The sequence below is a fragment of the Myotis myotis genome, unplaced genomic scaffold (genome assembly GCF_014108235.1).
Source record: "Myotis myotis isolate mMyoMyo1 unplaced genomic scaffold, mMyoMyo1.p scaffold_m19_p_3, whole genome shotgun sequence".
NCBI lineage: Eukaryota > Metazoa > Chordata > Mammalia > Chiroptera > Vespertilionidae > Myotis > Myotis myotis.
Window position 1 is genome coordinate 53192069 of NW_023416335.1, and position 16598 is coordinate 53208666.

Below are 16598 nucleotides of genomic sequence, written 5' to 3' on the forward strand. Positions count from 1 at the left end.
CCCCAATTGACCATTCTACAGTTCTCTGCAAACCTTTCCCTCAATCTATGTTTCTCTGCATACACTTTGGTCTACTCCCCAGAGCAGTCTCTATTACTTCATGGAAATTCTCATCACTTTCTTGACTTGTTGCCTGTGATTTGAGCTACTATCTACCTAGAGTGGTTTTTATTTTTATATTTAACTATCAAAATCTTACACATCCTTGATGTCTCTATATCCATGTATATTACCAAAACACTTTCTAAAAACCTTTCAAAATAAGCTCAGGATTCACATTGTAATCATTGTTATATATGCATACCTGTCTCTCTCAACCAGATAATTTCTGAGGACAGGGACCATACTTAGATCACACTGGACTATTCTTAAGAAACTAGGACTTCACTCAATGTATTTGTCAATATACATATAAATATTGAATTCAATTCTGTTTTTCTTTCTGTTTCTTTTAAACTGCAGGACAATAAATGTAGATTCCTAAAGTTGTCCTTGTCAGGCATTGGCTATATTTTCCACTGAAACTTACTTAATGAAATAAAAGAAAGCAAACCAAATAAAATAAAAAGCACAGAGGACACTAACAAAACAACAAGGGGATTTTTATGAGTGGAAGGATTTAGGTTGAAAGGCGGGAATCTCTATGGGCCTCTCAGAATGATGCAGCTGTACTGCTGGCTGAGGTCTGCAGTTTAAGAGATATTTTCTAAGTCTGTTGTTGTTATTAATTTGAGGAGAAGAGGTCTCTGTAGAGGAAAAAAATCCAGGATTTTTTGTTTCCTTTTCCATCACTCACAGTCACTGTAATGTCAACACCAGTTAGGTCAAATTTCAGGCATTCAAAATGTGCAGCTTCGTCCAGCTGCAAGAACTAAAAGTCTTCTAGCGCACTATAGCCTGACCAATAAAATATGTCTGAGGGTGTTAGTAACAATTAACAGGTGTGTACCTTCCCCAGAAAGCTTTCATATGACTTGCAATGTATAAAGTAGGGTACTAAGATTTCGTAAGAATCACATATAAACAGATATGTATCTGTTTTTACCAATTGATCTCAAAGAATTGGAGTTATTCAACCATGTATATTAAACCACGTAAATATATGTTAGAAAAGGGCATCTCAGCCCTCATCAAAGACTGTGCTTGTTGGATAAGGTCATGGGCTCTGCTAGCCAACAGCCCATCCCTGAAACTCTTTTCTTCCATTACCAGAAGGGTTAAAAATCCTCTTCAAGTTACTTAATCTATTTAATTTTTTGTTTTATCATATATAAAGTGGAGATAAAAATACAACTGATGGTGTTATTGAGAAAATTCAACGTGGTAACACAGGGTTCAGTTCTGGCCTAAGATAAGCAATTATTAGATGTTAGCAATCATTTCTTTAAAAACTATTTTATTATTATTAAACCACAGACAGCCTCCCGTCCTTCCACTTCATGTCTTTTCTTCTGTTTTCATCTTCATCATGCTCACTAGTAGCTTATTTATTTGCTCTTTTTTCCTGGCTCTGTGCCACACCCTTCCTTTCCAGTCTGCCAAAATCCACACAATTAATCAGGTCAATAATGCACTTACAACTTGCCTACATTTCCCTCCTCTTTGTTCTTGTGTTATTTCCACTTTACCAATCCCCACATTTCAATAACTCCTATTGCTCAATTTCTTCCCCATATTTGTACACTGAAGCAAGCACTAAACAATAGTGACCGAGTCAACTGGTCTCAGCTGGGCTCTCATTGTATCTCAGCAATTCTCTTATTTATCACTTGTTGACTCCCTAGTGCATTCCTTACTGCAGCTGTTCCAAATGTTTCCGCTCTACTCAAGTCCCTAATCCCAGCCCTCCTCCCTCCCCTCTTAGCACATAACCTCACCTCCTACTGAGAAAATTGAAACCATCCCAACCTAAGTTTACACAATTGCCCTCCTCTTTCACTCCAAAAGTCTGCGCATCTCCCTCTCTTTGCTTGTCCTCTAGTGGAGTGCTTTGGGTTTGGAGGCTGGCAAAGTTAGATACTCTGTGTTGACATCCAATTTCACAGCCTCAAAGTCATCATCTCTACAATGGAGGTGATAATTTCCACCTTACAGGGTAGCCAAGGATAACTAGCTGATTTTGGCAGATAGTAAACATTTAACAAATTACTGCTATTATCGTTTGAAAAATTAAACCTGCATTCTTGAGCCTATCTGTCCTAATAAAGTTGCATTGGCTATTTGGGGGTCTTCTGTGGTTTCATATAAATCTTAGAACTGTTTTTAAAAATATTTTAATTGAATTTATTGGGATTACATTGGTTAATAAAAGTATGTAGGTTTCAAATATACAATTCTGTAAAACATCATCTGTATATTGTATTGTGTGTTCACCACACAAAGTCGTCTCCTTCCATCACGATTTATCTCCATTTTACCCTATTCTACTTTCCCCAACCCCGTCTAGTAATCACCATGCTGTCTGTGTCTCATAGATACAGTGAACAGACTGACAGCTGTCAGAGGGGAGGAGTTTGGGGAAAATAGGTGAAAAGATTAAGCAAAAAAAGAAAACAAACAACAACTCTTAGACAAGGACTCTGTGTGTGTGTTTAGTTTCTGTGAAAAGTACCACTGAAATTTATTTTTTGATACTCATCCAAGGATATGTTCCTACTGATTTTTAAAGAGGGTGGAAGGGAGCGGGGGGTGGGGGCAGAGAGAGAGGAACATGGCTGTGAGAGAGACACATCAATTGGTTGCCTCCCACATGACCACCGACCTGAGGCCAGGATCTAGCCTGCAACTGAGGTACGTGTCCTTGACCAGAATCAAACCTGGGACCCTTCAGTCTGAGGTGCAATATTCTATCCACTGAGCCAAGATGGCTAGGGCTGCCACTGAAATTTTGAAAAGGATTTGCACTGAATCTGAACTGAGAAACTGTCTTTGTTCTCCTAAACATAATGTGTGTTTTCCTCTGGGTATTTTTAAAATTTTATTTTTAATCCTGGTTTGGGTAAATTTAATTATGCTCTAGCTTGATGTAATGGGCATATATTTTACTTGTGTTTGAAATGTATGGAATTGTGGGTTTACAGTTAAACTAGAGGCCAGATGCATGAAATTCATGCACGGATAGGGTCCTTAGGCCTGGCCGGCGACCAGGGCCAATAGAGGCCTTCCTTCCCCCAGCTGTTGGCTGCCAGCTGGGGCCCTCATTCCACACCTCCCCCTGGTGGCCAGCCCACGTCATAGCAAGAGGTCAAACTCCCAGTACATCAAACTCCCAGTAGGTTGAACTCCTGAGGGGATAATTTGCATATTAGCCTTTTATTATATAGGATCAATTTGGAAATGTTCATGTCATTATTTTTTCAAATATTTTTCTGCCACTCCCATTCCCCTGACTCAGTTTCTAATTGCAGTTGTAATTAGACTTTTTGAAGTTACCCCAAGGCTTATTGATATTCTGTTTATTTTTTTAATTCTATATTTCCCCTGTGTGTTTCATTTTGAATAGTTTCTATTGCTATATCTTCAAGTTCACTAGTCATTTCTCCTGCAATATATAGTCTGCTGTTAATAATATCCAATGCCTTTTTCATATCAGATATTGTAGTTTTCACCTCTAGAAGTGTGGCTATATTTTGATATTTTTCTATTACTGCTTAACATATTCATTTTTCTCTTGTTTTTTGAACATATGGAGTACAGTTATAATAACTATTTTAATGTCCTCATATGCCAATTCTAACACTGTGTTAGTTTCAATTTATTAAATTTTCTCCTCATTATTGGTTACATTTTCCTGCTTTTTTGTATGCCTGATAATTTTTATTGGCTATCAGATATTGTTAATTTTAACTTGTTGGGTGCTGGATATTTTTGCAATCCTATAGTCTCAATTTATATTCTGGGACACATTTTTGCTACTGAGAAATAATCTCAGAATTTTGAGTCTTGCATTTAAGATTTGTTAGGTGGATCTGGAGCAGTACTCTGTTTATGGCTAATTATTCCCCACTGCCAAGGCAAGATTCTCCTGAATACACTACCAAATGTTCAATGTATTATGAGGATTTTCAGTCTGACTGATGGAAATAGTGCTTATTCCCAGCCCTGGAAGATCTCAAATTACTCTATTCTAATCCTTTTAGGTAGTTCATTTCCAAGTCTCAGGTCATTTTTCACATGCTTACACTGATCAGTACTTTAATGAACACTAGAGGGATTTCTCTACAGATCTCTAGAGTTCTTTTTCTGTGTAGCTCTGTTATCTCAATACTGTCTTGTGAACTCCAGCTACCTTATTCTCCCTGGGCTATTAGATCTGTCTTCTCAACCCAGGAAGTCTTCCAGGCTCCACCTACGTTTCTCCTTCTTGTTCTGTGACCTGGAAACTCCCTCAAGTCAGTAAACTTAATCAGTTATAGGACCCACCTCATTTGTTTTCTCTTTCTCAAGAGTCACTATCCTCTGTTGTCCATGTGCAATATCTTGAAAAGCATGGCTTCATTTATTTTGTCCAGTTTATTTGTTTCTCTGAGGTAGGGGGATAAATCCAGTCTTTGTTACATATTGGCCAGAAACAAAAACTTCTCTAAAACAGATTTTAAAAACTGGCAACAGTCCTCATGTGGCCTTTCCAATTCATGGAGTGAGAGCAATTTTGACCATTGAAGATTCCTGGGATTTTCTGTACATTTCAAAATTTTAAGCTAAAAGCTATATTACACTCTTGGGAAATAATGCCATTATTAAAACTTTAAAAGATGCAAGGGGTGGGATTCCTATTACATTCTTATTTAAATCACCTATTAGCTGGTATAAGGGATGATTATTCTCATTAAATTTCAGAGAGTTATTATAAACTTAATCAGCTGCTTACTTGAATTGAAAATCAACACAGATCCCAAGATCTATTATGCATTTATAGATCTTTCAAACATTGTATCAAGAATATCATTCCACCCGGTGGCGTGGCTCAGTGGTTGACCATCAACCTATGAACCAGGAGGTCAAGGTTCAATTCCCAGTCAGAGCATATGCCCTGGTTGCGGGCTCCATCCCCAGTGTGAGGCATGCAGGAAGCGGCCAATCAATGATTCTCTCATCATTGATGTTTCTATCTCTCTCTCTCTCCCTCTCCCTTCTTCTCTGAAATCAATAAAAAATATATTTAAATAATAATAATATCATTCTAATGAGACCTGGAGACCTGAGTTACCAGTCATAATGGATGACTTTATAAATTATATTTGTGAATAAGAAGATAAATCCTGGAAACCTAATACCTCTGTCAAGTTGCTAGTATTCCAATAATTCAGAAATGTAGGTTAGTTACTTCAAGGTGAAAAATATTCACCCTAGGTAAGTCTCTTTTGGAGTTTAGAGGTTATATATACCACTTTGGATATGTTGTTCAGAACAAACCCATTTATCAAGTTTACCCTAAAATCTGCCAACGTGAAGTGAGGCCCAGAGCAAGGTGAGGCTCTCTAGTTTGTCCAGGATGCATTGTTCTGACATTGGACCTTTTAAAGTCCAATTGCACTTCTATATATAGTTTTCAAAAAGAGGCACTCCAGTTTGTACATGTTTTTTAAAAAGAATTTATGTAATCAAGTATTTAAAGGCCAAATTGTTATTTAAAAAACAGCTCAAAGAAATAGTCAGAATTAAAACAGACCAAAACTGAAGGCACGCAGAAAACAAAGTGAAGGAAATAAAAAAATAGAGGAACAGTGGATTTTTCTGGATGCACATCCCAACCTACGACATGCTCCAAATCTCAAACTCCATCTGTCCATCTTAGTTTTCTGGAATAAACTCCCACTCATTCAGACCCACCCATCCTCCACAGACATTTCCTTTTCCCCAGACATTCTTACCTCCCACACTGAGAACAGCATCGCATTATCACTTGGAATTTGCAATGCTTTTGACTTTGAACATCACTAAAACATTTGCCTCTTAGGCAACAGGATAATCACCTTTCTCTCTGCCAAAAGATGTGCTTCTACTTCGCATCCTGAAGGAAATGAAATCCAGGATAGGAGACTTGACAGCACTTGCATCATCTCCAGGCAGCACATCCCTAATGTGTAACCGTGGACTCTAAGGGCATCACGGTAGGATCGGGGTTATAATGGAAGCCAAGAAGTAAAAAGTTTGAACGTAAAAACCATTTACTTTTGATAATGTTATACTAGAACTATCTGAAGGGAGAAAGAAGCCTCTCTGTCTTGAGGCGGTTCTCTTTGGAAAAATAGATTTCTCAAAGGGATCTCAGATCTCTCTTTTTTTCATATATGTTAAATGCATAGCTGATATATCTAGCTTTTGGATACAAGTAAGCATAAAACTTTATATTGACTTGCTCTATATTATTTTTAAAATTTAAATACTAGTGCTATTTTTTTTTTAATTAAAACCACTACAACACTGATAATATTTTCAAAATGCCTTCTCATACATGATGAGATCTTGGTCTTATAGTCTTATTTTTAATGTTAATACTTTCAATATTACATGATGAAAAAAACAAAAAAATAATATGTTTTTATTAATGTGATACAAATTTCAATAGCCATACACTCACTCTTCTGAAAATGCAGTTAAATGAGTATTAATTAAGTACTAGAGGCGTGGTGCACAGATTCATGCACTGGTGGAGTACCTGGGCCTGGTCTGTGCCCTCTTGCAATCTGGGACTCATTGGCAGATATTGAAGAGCTGGTTTCAGCCCAATCCCCACAGGCCAGGCCGAGAACCCCACTGGTGTACAATCTGTGCACTGAGCCAGCATGAAGGTGCAAACACAACCTGTGGGGACTTCTCGATGAGCGCCTTCTGTATACCTTCTGTATACCTGGTGGGCGTCTCCCCTCAAAAAGGGCGCACCCTGCATCTGCGACCAGTAGGTGTGTGTGTGTGTGTGTTGTGGGGTGGTGGGGAGGAGGATGAGGCTGGTTGGCTGCTGCAGTGCCCTCATAGCCAGTGTCAGCGGGTGGGGCAGAGTACCTGGGACCCTGGATTCCTTCTGGGGTTTTCAGAATCTCCCCCTCCCTTTGTTCTCCCATTCTCCGCGGAGGAGGTGGCTGTTGGCAGACAGCAGGGCGGATGGATCCGCCATCAGACCTGCCGCCGGACCTCCAGGGAGGTTTCCTGACCCTTCTGTGTCCCGCGCTTACCTGAAGCCCCTAAAATAGTCGGGGTGCCCACTGCTCAGAGGCTCCCATGAGCTCAGGGAGGTGGGCCCTTGGTCATCGGTTTTTATTTTTTTACTACATTGTTTCCGTGTGCAGGGATCATATTTCATCTGGAGCAGGGCGGGCACAAGTGACCCTGTGGAGTGTCTAGGGCGGGGAAGCAGCTGCAGTGCCATGGTTGTCAGTGCCTGCAGCTCCGGACCACCCCACTTGGTTTTAAACGCAAACCCGCCTTGGACAGGCCTTCGAGGTCTTTTTCCTTCTGTCTGCTCACATTCAAGTGCTGGCAGCGCTGGTCCCTTGGTGCCTGGCCTGTCCTCTTCAGACTCAACCTGCAGGACTACTAAGGGAGCCAGTCCAAGGGAGGGGAAGCAGCCTCAGTGCTGATCGCCATCACGGGGCACAGGCAAGGTGGCACACAGGCCTGGGGTGCCACCTTGCCTGCACCCAGGCTCTCCTATGGCAATGCAGATCTCTCTCCCTCCAATTGCCTTGCGATCACCGGGCGCAGGCCAGCAGGCACACCAGTCCCAGGGTGTTCGGGGGGTGCCGGCTGGCCTGGCTGGGGCTGTCTCTGCCCCCGATCGCCATGGTGATCACAGGGTAGCAGGCCAGCCAGCATCCACGGGCCTGGGGGATCCTGGGGCACCGGGGCTCTCTCTGCCTCCAATCCACAATGCAATCAGGGATCACCACCGCCTTTGCCCGCCCCCCACCTCTTGCCTGCCGCCTGGGTTTCCGATCCCTCTTGCCTCCCAGCATTGTGGCTACCTATGCAAATTAACCGCCATCTTGGCTGGCAGTTAATTTGCATATTGCCCTGATTAGCCAATGGGAAGGGTAGCAGTCCTATGGCTAATTACCATGTTTCTCTTTTATTAGATAGGATTAGTATTAGTTTGTCATTAAATGTCCTGGAAGAAGAACATATTTGCAGATATCTAAAATTTCTTTGTATGAACAGAGACCTGAACTTATTGCTATATGAGTTTTTTCAAACTAGGCTTTCTGCTTCTATTTATCAATTTTCCAAAAGTAAATAATTCTCATAAGCTTTTTCTGGAGAGCTGGGCAGATCTGGATTTGAGATCTAAAATTTGTCTTTTTATTTTGTGATAGAACAAAGCTCATAAATGATTCTACAAATGGCACAGGGATAATGCAGTACCTATTTGATAGATTTCATTAAATGGTTGGCTTTGACTGAAACCGGTTTGGCTCAGTGGATAGAGCCTCGGCCTGCAGACTGGAAGGTCCCAGGTTCGATTCCGGTCAAGGGCATGTACCTGGGTTGCGGGTACATCCCCAGTAGGAGATGTGCAGGAGGCAGCTGGTCAATGTTTCTCTTTCATTGATGTTTCTAACTCTCTATCTCCCTCCCTTCCTCTCTGTAAAAAATCAATAAAATATATTAAAAAAAATAAATGGTTGGCTTTGAAGCTGGCTTATAATAACCAGTCAATAAATAAAAATTATAAAGTTGTGTTCCTCTTTTCTTTATCTTCTCCATCATTACCTTTTCTTCTTCATCCCTCTCTCCTTACCCCTTTTGGCAATCATTATTATTATTATTCTCAACACTGTCATCATAATCTTTGTCATTACTTATTTCTTTGGAATATTGTAAAAATAAATGACATAATGCAAATGCATCTACCTATACTTTTTAAACATAAGACATATCACTTGTAACTTTTAGTAATCCTACTGGGAACTATACATGAAAGAAAGCAAGAACCATTTAAAAATGCTTGGGATTTCTAAGGGATGGAAGGGAACAGGTGGAAATGCAATTGCTCCTTGGGGAAGACTAATGTCTTTATCCATATAAATGCAGCACACTGGATTGGTAATGGGCACTGTTCAGAAACCATTTCATAAGAATCATTTTTTCTGTATCTGTGTATCTGTACATGATTAAAATGACAGAGAATTCATGACAGTGGGATAATTCTTTGATAATGACCTATTGGGATTCTTAGCAATTTATAAGGTCGTTAAGCTAATCAAACATGAGAAAACCATTATTTGGAACTAATGAAATATATAGAAACTATAAGAGATAGAATGGAATTCTACAACAGAGTTCTATTATTAATTAATATCTCAATAATAGTGTAGAGAGAAAAATGAAGTGCCTAATCAGGAATAGCTAAGTTAATCGTGTGTATTTGGACTAATCCAGATTCTCTTTTGCTATTTTCTGCACTCGCTGTATGGACAACTCTGACCCTTGAGGTTCTTTGTGTGTATTATTGGCACAAGGTAAACACTCCATGAGTGTTGGCACTTTTATTATTATTTGAACTGCTATATTTATTGCTGATACATTTTTATTTTTCTGTAATTGAAAAAAATATTTTAAATATAAAATAGCAATTATTCTTATAATTATTATAACTTAAATCCATGACTACACTAGAAACCTGTAAGGTTTAACTGCTTTAGTACAAAATGCGTTTGATACAGGCATGTCTGCAACTGACTTCTAGAAAATTCCTTGTAGGACTGAAGTAAGAATTGTGTTTTACTCCTTGGTTTTGATGAAAATAAGATTATCATCCACATTTAATATTGCACTGAATTTCTGCCTCTCAACTTCAGCGATTCTGATTCCATGAGTCTAGGGTGGCACCCATATTCACTGAATTTTTAAAAACATTTTCTATACTTTTACTACATGGTAGGAGTCAAGTGTCAGAAACACTGGTCTAAAAGTCAATTGTGTTTTACAAATAGGCCCTTTCCTACATAATTGCTTCTCATGCCCCGTATTCAAATGATCCCTTATTCTAAAAATTGTCTGTTTGCTTTTTGATGGTGTTTGGTTATTTCACACGTTGTACTCTGATAATTGTAAATTATAACTGAAATCTGATTTTTAATAAGCACCTTTTTCTAGCTGCATGGCTATGAATTTATTGGAGAATGTTTCCTCAAGAAAGGGCATAGACAACATTTCTGATGCTTTCTTGGATATATTAGGAATTTTGCATATCACAGAAATAAACATGGAAGTAGCTTAATTTCATCTCCCAAAAAGTCATTTTTGCTCTAAGCTAGACAAAGCTACTCAAGTGATCTACAACACTAAGTGAGTGTGATTTTTTTTAAATATATTGTTTGCAACAGCAAGAACAAAAATATTTTAAAGTTTGATTTACCCAGAGGAATGTTCTGGTAAACCTCAAAACAGTACATAAAGAAGCAATTCGTGCCCTTATTTAGCTTTCTTCTTAGAGCTTCAGTGTAATGAAAGGGCCGGGATTTCAGCCTGACATTGTCAATGGTTTGCTCATAATATCAGGGATCAGATTTAGGGTTATCTATAGGGCTCTGTTTCCTGCCAGAGGACACTGTCTGAGTTTTAACTGAGTGGGAAGATAAGGAGACAGATGAAGCCCACATGTAGACTTTTACTAGTAACACAGACAACAGTGTAGAATGCCTGCTCACAGGCCAATGTTATAGAAGGCTCAGAGAAAAGCACATGCCTTTGACAAGAGTCCTGGACTAAAGCAAAGAAAACATTTTTTTAAAAAAATGGTCCTCCCTATTACATTAGCTCTTTCCCTAAATCTGAGGATTCCAGAAAGTAGATTCTATCTAGCTCCAGTGAGGACATATTTCATCAGGGGGTAATATTCCCTTAGTGTGCTGAAGACTTTCTTAGGTAATACTTGTCCCCACACCTTGTGAATCTGTGAGGTGGCTTACCTAGACTTCTTGAGATTCACTACTCCTATGTTTTATCACCTAGAAATGCAGTAAAAGGCTTTGTTCAAATATTGGGTAGATGGCCTGTAGCCTATGCCTCAACACCAAGATAAACCTAGAAAAGTATAAAACTACCAGATAAATCATTTTGGAACAAAATGGTTCATTTGAATGTTCACTGTTTAATGTGATTACTGCTTCTGCTCCCAACACGGGATTTCATGCAACTCTGGGCTTTAGACCCTAAAGGTGGATCATAACTAGTGGGTTATCTTGATGCTGCAAAGATGATGCAATCCTACATAAAGACATAAAGTTCTTCAAAACTACAAATATTTTTAGTGACAAAACCAAGTGAAATAACTTAAGGGGTTTTAATATGTAAATAGATACTCTCAATAGAATCTTCAGAACAATCATAGAATATCTAGGATTCTAAAAAGCAAAACTCAGGAAGAAATAAACAAGTAGGAGGAGTATACCTCCTACCTCTGTTTCTCTAAGTACTATATTTGACTATTTTTCTCTCTCTCAGAATTGTCTGTTAGGTGGGTGGATATTACTTTCTCTTTGGAGTGTGTATGAATATATAAACATACACATACACATATGCATACATACATAATATGTGTGTATATCTACATCATATATATGTTTATCCTATATAATAAAAGGGTAATAAGCAAATAGACAGAACAGCAGAACAATTGAACAACCAATCAAAGCAAAATATGCTAATGATATGCTAAGGTTGCTCAACCACACGCTATGATGTGCACTGACCACCGGGAAGCAGATGCTCCGACCAGTAAATTAGCATGCTGCTGGAGTATGGTCAATCAAGACTGAGTGAGATGGGTCAGACATGCCCTGGAGCCCTCCTGTGGTCCCTCCCTGGCTTGATCGTGCACCAGTGAGGTCCCTCAGCACCAGGGGTCTCACAATCCGGGACCCCTTGGGGAATGTCAGAGAGCAGGTTTGAGACCGATCCCACATGCCACTCCCATGGGGAGGCCACCAGATGCAGGGTTCATGGCTGGCAAGCACAACTGCACCAGCATGAGCCTCTATGGATTGGGACTGATTGGGTGTGAGCCTATGAAATATGCAAATTAGGCCGGGACACCATAATGGGTCACGACCAGACAGGAGGAGGTTGTGCGCACAAGTGAGGGGCCTGGAGCAGAGAGGAAGACAGAGACAGGACTCCAGCGAGCCACCACACCCTGGCTAGGGTGGGCCCCCCAGAGCCAGAGCTGACACAGATAGGGACAGGGGGGCCAGCCTGCAGCCTCTGTGGCTAAGCATAGGCCCGGAGAGGAGACGGCAGGCCTGCCTCTTGTGGAAGCAGCGTGGCTCCTTCCTTCCTACGGAAGCCGCACAGCTCCCGTGGAAGCACTGTGGCTCCCAGCGGCATGTTATGGTTCCTGTAGGCTCCCCCAGAAGCAGCGGGCAGCCTAAGGCACGCGATATTGCGGATGGGCTACTAGTTTATATATAACTAGAGGCCCGGTGCACAAAAATTTGTACACTCAGGGGGGTCCCTCAGCCCGGCCTGTGCCCTCTCGCAGTCTGGGACCACTCGGGAGATAAGGACCTGCTGGCTTAGGCCTGCTCCCGGGTGGCAGAGGGCAGGCCCAATCCCTAGGTGCAGCCCCTGGTCAGGCTCAGAGCAGGGCGGATCTGGAGATTGCGATGCCACACTCAGGCACGCTCAGGTAGGGCCGATTGGAAGGTTGGGGGACCTCCCCCTGTCACACTCAAGGCAAGGTCGATGGGGAGGTTGTGGCGCCACCCCCTGTCACTCACAGAGCAGGGCCCATCAGGGGGGTTGGGGCTCCATACCCTGTCACGCACAGAGCAGGGTTGATCAGGGGGTTGGGGAGCTCCCCCCTGTCACGCACAGAGCAGGGCCCATCTGGGTTGAGGAGCTCCCCCCTGTCACTCACAGAGTAGGGCCAATAGGGGAGTGGGGCGCCACCATCTATCACCCACAGAGCAGGGCCGATGGGGAGGTTATGGCTCTACCCCATCACACACAGAGCAGGGCCCGTGGGGGGCGGGGGGGGGGCGCACCCTGTCATACACAGAGCCGCAGGGCGATCAGGGGGTTGGGGAGCTCCCCCTCCTATCAGGCACAGAACAGGGCTGATCAGGGGGTTGGGGCGCCTTCCCCTGTCACGAACAGAGCAGGGCAGATAGGGAGGTTGTGGCCCCGCTCCCTGTCACACACAGAGCCGCAGGGTGATCAGGGGGTTTGGGCGCTGCCCCCTGTCACACTGATCACGGTGCAGGGAGGCATATTACCCTTTTACTATATAGGATAGAGGCCTGGTGCATGGGTGGGGGCCAGCTGGTTTGCCCTGAAGGGTGTCCCGAATCAGGGTGGGGGTCCTGCTTGGGTGCCTGGCCAGCCTGGATGATGGGATGATGGCTGTTTGCAGCTGGTCACATACCCTTCAGGGTAGGGGTCCCCACTGGGGTGTCTGGCCAATCTGGGTGAGGGGCTGAGGGCTGTTTTCAGGCTGGCGGGTGACTGAAGCTCCGAACTGCTCCTTTTTTTCTTTTTTTTTTTATTCTGGGCCAGCTTTAGCTCTGAGGCTCCAGCTCTGAGGCCTCTGCTGCTGAAAGCAGGTATCTGGTTTGTTTGGGTTCTATAATCGAGACACTGTATCAACTCCAGCTCTGAGATCCCGGCTAGCTGAAAGCAGGTTTCTGGGGTTTTGTTTAGCTTCTATATTTGTAACAATGTTTCAAACTGCAAGCTCAGAGGTCGGCAAGGCAGTTGGGGAACATTGGAGTCCTCCGTCTCTGAAGCAAGCAAGCCTCATGTTCGCTTCCAGCTTCCTGGCTGCTGGCCGCCGTCTTGGCTGGCAGTTAATTTGCTTATCTCCCTGATTAGCCAATGGGAAGGGTAGCGGTCATATGCTAATTACCATGTTTCTCTTTTACTAGATAAGATTGATTGTTTTTCATATTATTTGCAATCTTAAAAGCGTAATGAAATTAATTTTTATGTGGCGGACAAAGCATTGCTATCATTTCCAAGGCTTTATAGTTATAATTTCCTAGTTACGGTTTCTCTCATGAGTGTTAACTCATTGAATATCACTCTTACTTAATAGGAAATTAATACACATATAATGTCATAAGGTCCAGATTGAAAGGCCTGGATGTAAAGTAGATTCTCTTTCATTTCCTCTCCTGTGGTACTGATTTTGATTTTGGAACTGAAGGTATGAATTTATAACATGATGTGTGATTGAGTAACAGCTGTCAGTAATTTGATACAGCAAAAATTGTAATGAAAACTCAAGTCATGAAAAATTTAGCTGATTTTTTTTCACTACAAACACCCCAAATCAGTCTAGGTTATTTAAACATCTGGCTCAAGTTTTGAGTTTTTGCCACCCTGAAAACCCTTACCACAAATAATTGTTTTTACAATGGGAGACCACTTGATTTTTGTTGGTGAAATTATAGATTAGTTGCTTTTCTCCATAGTGATAGGATGTTATATTACTATGTTTTTACATTGAGATTTTTACACCTCCTTGAAATATAGACCCAGATGATTAAAATTATTTTTTCCAGGAATGAGTCTTTGTGAATGAAATGGTGCATAAGTTTTTAAAAGTTTTGTAATACATATTAGGACTGTTCCATTATTAAACCTATTGCCATTAAATTTCAACCAAGAGGGGAGTCTTAATTAATGGTTTAAAACCTTTTTAAACTTGTTCAAATGAGATCAATTTTAAGGTGTATTTTATATTATTACAAGAAAAATCAAGAGATCTGAATTCTTTAGTGAATTCCAGGACAGTCCTTGCACGTTTCTGCCTTGTTTCTCCTTTTAAAAAAGATCATTACCACAAGAGTCAGAATAAGAGATACCAAAATACAACAAAATTTCCTTAAATGGGGTAAATATTATTGTCCCCAGATTAGAGATGCAAAGTCCCAAAATAAGGAAATAAACAGAATATTAAAACCCAATGTGTCCAAACTTTTAAAGAATATAATGGGATCACTCAGTATCAAATTAAATAAGTCTAGCAACATTACATATTTTTAAAAATAATTGTTATATTCCTCACCTCATTCACCTTAATAATCTATTTCTCGAGTAAGTAAACATACATATTCCACATGGATTCATTATCTTTCTGTTTCTGGAACTTTTTCTAAGAGATATTAAAATAATTGTCAATAAGTCATCCACTTGTAACAGGTTCCCATGTCTCATATGCCAGAAAATATTAAAAAAAAAAAAGTTTATGGACTACAGAAAGGTTTAGAACTGTTGTTTAGAACTGTTACCTAGTTTTAGTTGTTTTCCTTTGAGTTTTGCCAGGAAGGAAACTAAAATCCAGGGTGGTAAAGTGATTGAATCAAAGAGTAGAGCCTGGTTTTCCTTGCAGAAGAGAGTCTCTTTGCTCTCTCCCACCCCATCCCAATCATGGGCCTCCCTAGATCTCAGCTGCCTGCTTAGGTACTAGTATCTCCTTCTCATAAATGTCCCTGGAGCTGGGGTGATAAGAAAGTTAATTGGATGATATGACCCAGGGTATTCAAAATATGACAAGTTTAATATAATAATATTTAGTTCTTTGTTCTTAAGAGCTATAATTTTACAGTTGGACAACTCTCAGTGCAGTAAAATAGTAGGTGGATACGGAAAGTTTGACTGCCATACAGCACTGTCTACTTTAGTTGTAAACTGTTATGAATTACATTATTAGTAAAATAAAGTTTTAAAAAATCAGCCCTCAAGCTAGTTGACATAGACAATAATGGTTTCTCTTCATTATGATCTATTTTATCACTAAATAGTTCAAACACATGAAAAAGTATAAATAACGATATTGTAAACTTTATTTTGCAAACCCACTCAGGTTCAGGACACCTTAACATTTTGTCCTGTTTTTATTTTGGGGTTTTTTTTGTTTTTTATTTTTATTTTTGTCTTTTATAATCTTTTCCTTTCTGATTAACTTATCTCCATCTCTTCTCTGAGATATTCAATAACCTAAATTTAGTGACTTTCATTTTGATGAAAACTTTATACTTTTAGCACATACCTATGTATCCATAAACAATATTCAGTTTTATTTTTAATATTTTAAAACATATATAGTGTCATATTTCATATATTCTTTTAATGTTGCTTTTTGGCACTAAAAAGTATACCTCTAAGATTTGTCCCTATTAATGTACATATTGCTAATTCATTCATTTTAATTGCTGTTCACTAATGTACTGCATTAATATTTCCCACAACAGTTATCTTTTTGTGGTTGATAGACATCTAGATTATTACAAGTTTTCACTATTAAAACTAAACTAAAATTCAAGGAATAATCATGCATGTTTTTTATTGTTGTTGTTTTGTTTTTTTGCACATATACTAACGCCTTAGGGTTTAGGTTCTATATCTAAAAGTAGAAAGCTAAAATATATAATATAAATAACTTCAACATTAACAATAAACTGATAATCACTCTGAATCAACAATTCATAAGAGTTACTATTGCTTCACAGACATGACATATTTATTTTTCTTTTCCTTATCTAATGAGTATAAGGTTTCACACTGTTTCAATCTGTATTACCTGTTTATGAATATTATATTTTATCCTGTTTATTGGTATTATTTCATTTTTTTACAAATTGCCTGTTCATATC